General features: G+C 55.1%; 3 non-coding genes across 3 annotated transcripts in view; all 3 read right to left on the reverse strand.

Annotated features, from left to right (window-relative positions):
• Positions 1-1,511, reverse strand: part of LOC126323883 (large subunit ribosomal RNA) — a 4,221-nt gene extending 2,710 nt beyond the window's left edge. The window contains exon 1 of the ribosomal RNA XR_007559744.1: positions 1-1,511. This exon is cut by the window's left edge and continues 2,710 nt beyond it. This is a non-coding gene — a ribosomal RNA (large subunit ribosomal RNA).
• Positions 1,512-1,699: 188 nt separating this feature from the next.
• LOC126323869 (5.8S ribosomal RNA) lies at positions 1,700-1,854 on the reverse strand. The gene has a single exon (XR_007559730.1). It is a non-coding gene; the product is annotated as a 5.8S ribosomal RNA (ribosomal RNA).
• Positions 1,855-2,223: 369 nt separating this feature from the next.
• On the reverse strand, positions 2,224-4,116 carry LOC126323865 (small subunit ribosomal RNA). Its single transcript, XR_007559726.1, has one exon. It is a non-coding gene; the product is annotated as a small subunit ribosomal RNA (ribosomal RNA).
• Between the last annotated feature and the right edge of the window lie 3,384 nt (positions 4,117-7,500).

The raw sequence follows: 7,500 nt of genomic DNA on the forward strand, positions 1-7,500 counted from the left end.
TTAACTCGGCGTTTGGTTCATCCCACAGCGCCAGTTCTGCTTACCAAAAGTGGCCCACTTGGCACTCCGATCCGAGTCGTTTGCTCGCGGCTTCAGCATATCAAGCAAGCCGGAGATCTCACCCATTTAAAGTTTGAGAATAGGTTGAGGTCGTTTCGGCCCCAAGGCCTCTAATCATTCGCTTTACCGGATGAGACTCGTACGAGCACCAGCTATCCTGAGGGAAACTTCGGAGGGAACCAGCTACTAGATGATTCGATTAGTCTTTCGCCCCTATACCCAGCTCCGACGATCGATTTGCACGTCAGAATCGCTACGGACCTCCATCAGGGTTTCCCCTGACTTCGTCCTGGCCAGGCATAGTTCACCATCTTTCGGGTCCCAACGTGTACGCTCTAGGTGCGCCTCACCTCGCAATGAGGACGAGACGCCCCGGGAGTGCGGAGGCCGCCGCCCCGTGAAGGGCGGGGAAGCCCCATCCTCCCTCGGCCCGCGCAAGGCGAGACCTTCACTTTCATTACGCCTTTAGGTTTCGTACAGCCCAATGACTCGCGCACATGTTAGACTCCTTGGTCCGTGTTTCAAGACGGGTCGTGAAATTGTCCAAAGCTGAAGCGCCGCTGACGGGAGCGATTATTCCGCCCGAGAGCATCCCGAGCCAACAGCGGCGCGGGTCCGGGGCCGGGCCAGGTAGGTCCGTCATCCGGGAAGAACCGCGCGCGCTTGCCGGGAGCCCGAGCGCCCAAAGGGGCGAATCGACTCCTCCAGATATACCGCCGAGCAGCCAGCCAGGACACCGGGGCTCTGCCCAACAGACGCGAACCGAGGCCCGCGGAAGGACAGGCTGCGCACCCGGGCCGTAGGCCGGCACCCAGCGGGTCGCGACGTCCTACTAGGGGAGAAGTGCGGCCCACCGCACACCGGAACGGCCCCACCCCGCGGCGAGTGGAAAGGCAACCGGACACGACCCCGCCGCGGATTGCTCCGCGCGGGCGGCCGGCCCCATCTGCCGAGGGCGGGGGCCAGTGGCCGGATGGGCGTGAATCTCACCCGTTCGACCTTTCGGACTTCTCACGTTTACCCCAGAACGGTTTCACGTACTTTTGAACTCTCTCTTCAAAGTTCTTTTCAACTTTCCCTCACAGTACTTGTTCGCTATCGGTCTCGTGGTCATATTTAGTCTCAGATGGAGTTTACCACCCACTTGGAGCTGCACTCTCAAGCAACCCGACTCGAAGGAGAGGTCCCGCCGACGCTCGCACCGGCCGCTACGGGCCTGGCACCCTCTACGGGCCGTGGCCTCATTCAAGTTGGACTTGGGCTCGGCGCGAGGCGTCGGGGTAGTGGACCCTCCCAAACACCACATGCCACGACAGGCGGCAGCCTGCGGGGTTCGGTGCTGGACTCTTCCCTGTTCGCTCGCCGCTACTGGGGGAATCCTTGTTAGTTTCTTTTCCTCCGCTTAGTAATATGCTTAAATTCAGCGGGTAGTCTCGCCTGCTCTGAGGTCGTTGTACGAGGTGTCGCACGCCACACCGCCAGCCGGCTGTGCACGCTACCGAGAAAGTACCGGTATGCGAACCGCCAGGCGACGGGCGCGCATCGCACGTTTAAGGAGACGCGGCCGGCCACACAGGCGACCACGACACTCCCACGTCTCCGAAGCGGGACAAACGCCGCGCGCTTCAGTATACGTAGCCGACCCTCAGCCAGACGTGGCCCGGGAACGGAATCCATGGACCGCAATGTGCGTTCGAAACGTCGATGTTCATGTGTCCTGCAGTTCACATGTCGACGCGCAATTTGCTGCGTTCTTCATCGACCCACGAGCCGAGTGATCCACCGTCCTGGGTGATCTTTTCCTTTTCAGTCTCCCACTGTCTCTTTCAAGACAGCAGCATTTGCGGGACTGAGGCGTCTGACGGCCCCTGTTCCACTATTTTTTTGTGTCCAACGGCCTCACAGCCGATGGGCGTCGTACGGCTCCACACCGGGGCGGACAGGCACTCGGGCGAACGTCATTCAAAACCGGCGCCAGGCGCCAGGTACCGCAGGCCAGCCGCTCCAGAGCTTCAGCGCTCGTACCACACAACAACAACAACACTTCCGCTAGTTTTGAGAGGCACGCGTGGTTCCGCACGCGGCGCACGGCCACTGCCGTACAGGTAGCGTGTTGCGCGACACGACACGACACGCACATCGAAAGACATGCAGTCTAGTCGGTAATGATCCTTCCGCAGGTTCACCTACGGAAACCTTGTTACGACTTTTACTTCCTCTAAATGATCAAGTTCGGTCATCTTTCTGGTAGCATCGGCAACGACAGAGTCGATGCCGCGTACCAGTCCGAAGACCCCACTAAATCATTCAATCGGTAGTAGCGACGGGCGGTGTGTACAAAGGGCAGGGACGTAATCAACGCGAGCTTATGACTCGCGCTTACTGGGAATTCCTCGTTCATGGGGAACAATTGCAAGCCCCAATCCCTAGCACGAAGGAGGTTCAGCGGGTTACCCCGACCTTTCGGCCTAGGAAGACACGCTGATTCCTTCAGTGTAGCGCGCGTGCGGCCCAGAACATCTAAGGGCATCACAGACCTGTTATTGCTCAATCTCGTGCGGCTAGAAGCCGCCTGTCCCTCTAAGAAGAAAAGTAATCGCTGACAGCACGAAGGATGTCACGCGACTAGTTAGCAGGCTAGAGTCTCGTTCGTTATCGGAATTAACCAGACAAATCGCTCCACCAACTAAGAACGGCCATGCACCACCACCCACCGAATCAAGAAAGAGCTATCAATCTGTCAATCCTTCCGGTGTCCGGGCCTGGTGAGGTTTCCCGTGTTGAGTCAAATTAAGCCGCAGGCTCCACTCCTGGTGGTGCCCTTCCGTCAATTCCTTTAAGTTTCAGCTTTGCAACCATACTTCCCCCGGAACCCAAAAGCTTTGGTTTCCCGGAGGCTGCCCGCCGAGTCATCGGAGGAACTGCGGCGGATCGCTGGCTGGCATCGTTTATGGTTAGAACTAGGGCGGTATCTGATCGCCTTCGAACCTCTAACTTTCGTTCTTGATTAATGAAAACATACTTGGCAAATGCTTTCGCTTCTGTTCGTCTTGCGACGATCCAAGAATTTCACCTCTAACGTCGCAATACGAATGCCCCCGCCTGTCCCTATTAATCATTACCTCGGGTTCCGAAAACCAACAAAATAGAACCGAGGTCCTATTCCATTATTCCATGCACACAGTATTCAGGCGGGCTTGCCTGCTTTAAGCACTCTAATTTGTTCAAAGTAAACGTGCCGGCCCACCGAGACACTCAACAAAGAGCACCCTGGTAGGATTTAAACGGGGTCCGCCTCGGGACGCGAAAGCACCCCTTCGGCTCGCCCCACCGGCAGGACGTCCCACGATACATGCCAGTTAAACACCGACGGGCGGTGAACCAACAGCGTGGGACACAAATCCAACTACGAGCTTTTTAACCGCAACAACTTTAATATACGCTATTGGAGCTGGAATTACCGCGGCTGCTGGCACCAGACTTGCCCTCCAATAGATACTCGTTAAAGGATTTAAAGTGTACTCATTCCGATTACGGGGCCTCGGATGAGTCCCGTATCGTTATTTTTCGTCACTACCTCCCCGTGCCGGGAGTGGGTAATTTGCGCGCCTGCTGCCTTCCTTGGATGTGGTAGCCGTTTCTCAGGCTCCCTCTCCGGAATCGAACCCTGATTCCCCGTTACCCGTTACAACCATGGTAGGCGCAGAACCTACCATCGACAGTTGATAAGGCAGACATTTGAAAGATGCGTCGCCGGTACGAGGACCGTGCGATCAGCCCAAAGTTATTCAGAGTCACCAAGGCAAACGGACCAGACAAGCCAATCCGATTGGTTTTGATCTAATAAAAGCGTCCCTTCCATCTCTGGTCGGGACTCTGTTTGCATGTATTAGCTCTAGAATTACCACAGTTATCCAAGTAACGTGGGTACGATCTAAGGAACCATAACTGATTTAATGAGCCATTCGCGGTTTCACCTTAATGCGGCTTGTACTGAGACATGCATGGCTTAATCTTTGAGACAAGCATATGACTACTGGCAGGATCAACCAGGGAGCTGCGTCAACTAGAGCTGAGCAGCCGGCCGCCCGGGAGTGTGTCCCGGGGGCCCGCGCGAACACGCAAGCGTCCGCTCAATTATTCTGCAAACAGGAGGAGGCCGAGCTCCCCTGCACGATACACCTCGAAACCCTCTCAGGTCCCGGCGGCGCGCAGCGCCGTCCTAGGTACTTGGTCGGTTTCGAGAGAGGCGCAATCGCCCGGAGTTAGGCGAGTAGACGGTTTTAGTGCGAACACCCTTGCTCCCAACTGAGCTTGCCGCTGCCGACAGAGGCCCGGGAGCGTGCTGTCGTGGCATTGCCGGCGGGAGACAACACGCGCCACCTATGGTGACCGGCAGCTCCAACGCCAGCGCCACACAAGGGCAAAGCCCCACTTGGGTGCAGAAGCGAACTCTCCCAGCACAGCGCACGCGCCAACACGTCCGCACAACTGCGATACAAACCACCTGCGAGAACCGCTGGGGCGACCGAGCAGCAGACGGCGTCGCGGCGCCGAGTGCCAGGCGGCGGCGCATCCTCAACGCACACAGTCCTCAATCAGACCAGCACACTGCAGATGTCCACCGCGCTTCGCACCGGGCTCGGCTGAACCAACTTTGGCCGCCAGGCGCCGCGTGCAGGGTGCGCCGCAGCGTAGCTGCGCCGCCTGCCGAGCCCGTCGGCTGGCGCTCCTGCCACTCGGCGCCCCCCACCAGCCGCCTGTTGCGCGTGCGCCCACGCAGCGCGCGGCCAACACGCCGGGCGGCCCCCCTTCACCGGCCGGGAACAGTCCCACCAAGCCACCGCCGCGTATCGCTTCATACCCACATGGGCCTAGTCACGTGTGTGGATGTGGCGGGTACCGCTGAAACAACCGGTTAATAGCTGTACCGATCGTCGCCATCACAGATTCACCTCCAGCGTGAACAACCGCTCAACAACGGATTTCCAGTTCATTTGCGTATCTTGGGCAGTAAACGTAGATGTCCACCTACATTTGCGAATTCAACAATTCTTGCATGCCAGGATGTCATGTGTCACGACACGCTACATCAGACCACATACACACTGCGACATGTGCAGAAGAGAACACGTGGAAGGTGGCCCGCGCACGTATGCGATGTCCCTTCCGCGATCCACTGTCAACCGGCATCTGCGGCATGTCCCAGATATGGAACGCGGTCCACCAGGGTAGCACTTTGTGTGAGGCAATACGACAAAGTCGGAATACACGCGTCACTACATCACACGGCTCACGCTGACCTGACCTGACTCACCGCACCACCACCCCCAGCGACCCAGGGTGACATACAATGCGTTCGTACGTTCCTCCCACACGCCTCTACGGCGTACCACAGTGCAACCTAGCTGTTATTGGGAGACGAGACAAGTAGCATCGAGCACAACATATGGAAATTGAGATTCGACACCGTTGGGCACAGCCAGCGTACGGTCACACGTATCACACTACTTCACTCTGTACGTAACTACCGATGATCGGTACAGCGTGTGGGTTACGCGTACGACATCAGCGGACAATGGACACAGACCATACCACGACGTACACTGAGGGCGTCGACATCTGAACGCAACTGAACAGCTGCGAGGCTCATTTAACACTCAAACGCCAGACCGACCAGCTTGAGAGGACGGAGACACAAAGAGAGGGGCAGAGGGGGGGGGGGGCGATATAGTCCTATTGCAGTACAATTGACAGTGGATAGCGGGAATATGTGGAAAGTAAGCAACACTCGCAAGACATCTACATGAGGATAACAATGACACCAGAGATTCCGAGCAGTGAACTATGTTAGGCAAAGGGACAACGTGGGTTAGGTTAAGGGACAACGTGGGTTAGGTTAAGGGACAACGTGGGTTAGGTTAAGGGACAACGTGGGTTAGGTTAAGGGACAACGTGGGTTAGGTTAAGGGACAACGTGGGTTAGGTTAAGGGACAACGTGGGTTAGGTTAAGGGACAACGTGGGTTAGGTTAAGGGACAACGTGGGTTAGGTTAAGGGACAACGTGGGTTAGGTTAAGGGACAACGTGGGTTAGGTTAAGGGACAACGTGGGTTAGGTTAAGGGACAACGTGGGTTAGGTTAAGGGACAACGTGGGTTAGGTTAAGGGACAACGTGGGTTAGGTTAAGGGACAACGTGGGTTAGGTTAAGGGACAACGTGGGTTAGGTTAAGGGACAACGTGGGTTAGGTTAAGGGACAACGTGGGTTAGGTTAAGGGACAACGTGGGTTAGGTTAAGGGACAACGTGGGTTAGGTTAAGGGACAACGTGGGTTAGGTTAAGGGACAACGTGGGTTAGGTTAAGGGACAAATTGAGTTAGGTTAAGGGACAAATTGAGTTAGGTTAAGGGACAAATTGAGTTAGGTTAAGGGACAAATTGAGTTAGGTTAAGGGACAAATTGAGTTAGGTTAAGGGACAAATTGAGTTAGGTTAAGGGACAAATTGAGTTAGGTTAAGGGACAAATTGAGTTAGGTTAAGGGACAAATTGAGTTAGGTTAAGGGACAAATTGAGTTAGGTTAAGGGACAAATTGAGTTAGGTTAAGGGATAATCTGGTACAACCACAGTTAGGTTAAGCGATAATCTGGTACAGCCACAGTTAGGTTAAGCGATAATCTGGTACAGCCACAGTTAGGTTAAGCGATAATCTGGTACAGCCACAGTTAGGTTAAGCGATAATCTGGTACAGCCACAGTTAGGTTAAGCGATAATCTGGTACAGCCACAGTTAGGTTAAGCGATAATCTGGTACAGCCACAGTTAGGTTAAGCGATAATCTGGTACAGCCACAGTTAGGTTAAGCGATAATCTGGTACAGCCAAAGTTAGGTTAAGCGATAATCTGGTAAAACCACAGTTAGGTTAAGCGATAATCTGGTAAAACCACAGTTAGGTTAAGCGATAAAGTTGGTTAAATTTGGTATTGTGTGGGAAGGGGGCAGAGAGGGGGGGGGGTGGATAGTGGTGGCAGTACGCGGATGCCTGAGTCACCGTCAGATACGTCACGTCGGTTCGATGCTTGTAGCAAGAGGCTGGCGGGTCTGTGTCTCTCACTTCTGCAATTTTTCATGTGGTATAACACGAGGGCGGGTGGTGATATTTGGTGCCCCTCTGTGTAGGATGTGTGTTGGTGGTGTTGGTTTATCTGAGCAATGGTAGTTGTCGGAGGAGTGTGGTATTGTGCTTTTATAGGTGGACCTACTGGTCTGGTTATCATAGTGTCGACGGTGCAATGTGGCAGAGAGGGTGCACTCGACATTGTCGCATTCCAGATGTTTACGTATTGTGTGTCTCCGTTGCAGGCCGAGAGTAGTGCATGTTCGAGTGTCTGGCTGACGTGCGATTCACGTTGTGTGCCCAGTCTTACAGCACGTATAGG

The sequence above is a fragment of the Schistocerca gregaria genome, unplaced genomic scaffold (genome assembly GCF_023897955.1).
Source record: "Schistocerca gregaria isolate iqSchGreg1 unplaced genomic scaffold, iqSchGreg1.2 ptg000874l, whole genome shotgun sequence".
Lineage (NCBI taxonomy): Eukaryota > Metazoa > Arthropoda > Insecta > Orthoptera > Acrididae > Schistocerca > Schistocerca gregaria.